The 2,500-nt window shown below is 53.6% G+C and overlaps 1 non-coding gene across 1 annotated transcript in view; it reads left to right on the top strand.

Annotated features, from left to right (window-relative positions):
* Window positions 1-1,065: 1,065 nt before the first annotated feature.
* LOC144419788 (small subunit ribosomal RNA) overlaps window positions 1,066-2,500 on the top strand; it is a 1,810-nt gene continuing 375 nt past the window's right edge. Inside the window, exon 1 of the ribosomal RNA XR_013474263.1 lies at window positions 1,066-2,500. This exon is cut by the window's right edge and continues 375 nt beyond it. This is a non-coding gene — a ribosomal RNA (small subunit ribosomal RNA).

Below are 2,500 nucleotides of genomic sequence, written 5' to 3' on the forward strand. Positions count from 1 at the left end.
TGAGCCAAGAAAGAGCGGTGCGGGGCCGGTCGGAGCGCACCCTTTTCTCGGTGGCTGGTGGGCGAGAGAGTGCTGCGTCGCCGGCATCGGCGTCGAAAGAAGCCGAGCCGAAAAAAGTTAAAGTACAAACGTGCAAGCATACTAACCTAACCCTAGGTAAGACATGTCAGAGCGAAAGACAGTAATTTCGAATGAGCCAAGAAAGAGCGGTGCGGGGCCGGTCGGAGCGCACCCTTTTCTCGGTGGCTGGCGGGCGAGAGAGTGCTGCGTCGCCGGCATCGGCGTCGAAAGAAGCCGAGCCGAAAAAAGTTTAAGTACAAACGTGCAAGCATACTAACCTAACCCTAGGTAAGGCATGTCAGAGCGAAAGACAGTAATTTCGAATGAGCCAAGAAAGAGCGGTGCGGGGCCGGTCGGAGCGCACCCTTTTCTCGGTGGCTGGCGGGCGAGAGAGTGCTGCGTCGCCGGCATCGGCGTCGAAAGAAGCCGAGCCAAAAAAAGTTAAAGTACAAACGTGCAAGCATACTAACCTAACCCTAGGTAAGGCATGTCAGAGCGAAAGACAGTAATTTCGAATGAGCCAAGAAAGAGCGGTGCGGGGCCGGTCGGAGCGCACCCTTTTCTCGGTGGCTGGCGGGCGAGAGAGTGCTGCGTCGCCGGCATCGGCGTCGAAAGAAGCCGAGCCAAAAAAAGTTAAAGTACAAACGCGATGCTAATGAGCGAGCCGTTGTCTCGACTAATATGTAGGGGGCGTTCGATCGAGCGTCTGGCTTGAGCGCTTGTCGGCCTAGCAGAACGGTCGCATTGTTATGCCCGGGTTTTAGGCACCGCTGCAGGCGGCCGGCAGAGCTCTTGTTTGTGCGAAACTGAATGGATCGAGCCCGAGAGAGGGCGAGCAAAGAAAAAACGCAAATCGCTCCGCCTGGCACTGCCGGCGAGAGCGTGGACGTCGCGGCCAGCGACTGTCGAAGCTGAGTACGGCCGCAGGCGATCGCCTCGGTCTTAAACGAATGCGACGAGCACGCGCCGGGCGGCCCAGCAAGGGCCGAGCGCAGCTGTCGCAGCTATCTGGTTGATCCTGCCAGTAGTGATATGCTTGTCTCAAAGATTAAGCCATGCAGGTGCAAGTACGAGTTCTCGTAAAGCGAAACTGCGAATGGCTCATTAAATCAGTCTTGGTTTATTTGGTCTCGTAAGCGAAGTGGATAACTGTGGTAATTCTAGAGCTAATACATGCATTAAGCGCCGACTTCGGGAGGCGCGCTTTTATCAGATCAAAACCGACCGGGTTCGTCCTGTGACGTTTGATGACTCTGGATAACCACGCGGATCGTACGGTCTCTGCACCGACGACGTATCATTCAAGTGTCTGCCCTATCAACTGTCGAAGGTACGCTACGTGCCTACCTTTGTGATAACGGGTAACGGGGAATCAGGGTTCGATTCCGGAGAGGGAGCCTGAGAAACGGCTACCACATCCAAGGAAGGCAGCAGGCGCGCAAATTACCCATTCCCGACACGGGGAGGTAGTGACGAAAAATAACAATACAGGACTCTAACGAGGCCCTGTAATTGGAATGAGTACATCCTAAAACTCTTAACGAGTATCCATTGGAGGGCAAGTCTGGTGCCAGCAGCCGCGGTAATTCCAGCTCCAACAGTGTATGCTAAAGTTGTTGCGGTTGAAAAGCTCGTAGTTGGATTTTGGGCGAGCGCCGCCGGTCCGTCGCAAGGCGTGTCACTGGTTGCGTTCGCCTCACCTTCGGTTCTCCGTCGGTGCTCTTGACTGAGTGTCGGCGGTGGCCGATAAGTTTACTTTGAAAAAATTAGAGTGTTCAAAGCAGGCTGTTCGCCTGCATAGTGTTGCATGGAATAATGGAATAGGACCTCGGTTCTATTTTGTTGGTTTTCGGAGCACGAGGTAATGATTAAGAGGGACAGACGGGGGCGTCCGTACTCTGCCGTTAGAGGTGAAATTCTTGGATCGGCGGAAGACGAACTACTGCGAAAGCATTCGCCAAGAATGTTTTCTTTAATCAAGAGCGAAAGTCAGAGGTTCGAAGACGATCAGATACCGTCCTAGTTCTGACTATAAACGATGCCAACTAGCGATCGGGAGGCGTTACCATGACGACCTTTCCGGCAGCTTCCGGGAAACCAAAGTCTTTGGGTTCCGGGGGAAGTATGGTTGCAAAGCTGAAACTTAAAGGAATTGACGGAAGGGCACCACCAGGAGTGGAGCCTGCGGCTTAATTTGACTCAACACGGGGAAACTCACCCGGCCCGGACACAGGTAGGATTGACAGATTGAGAGCTCTTTCTTGATTCTGTGGGTGGTGGTGCATGGCCGTTCTTAGTTGGTGGAGCGATTTGTCTGGTTAATTCCGATAACGAACGAGACTCTGGCATGCTAAATAGTTACGCGACCTTCTCGGTCGGCGTCTAACTTCTTAGAGGGACTAGTGGCGTTTAGCCACACGAGATTGAGCAATAACAGGTC

This window comes from Styela clava, unplaced genomic scaffold (genome assembly GCF_964204865.1).
Source record: "Styela clava unplaced genomic scaffold, kaStyClav1.hap1.2 HAP1_SCAFFOLD_145, whole genome shotgun sequence".
Lineage (NCBI taxonomy): Eukaryota > Metazoa > Chordata > Ascidiacea > Stolidobranchia > Styelidae > Styela > Styela clava.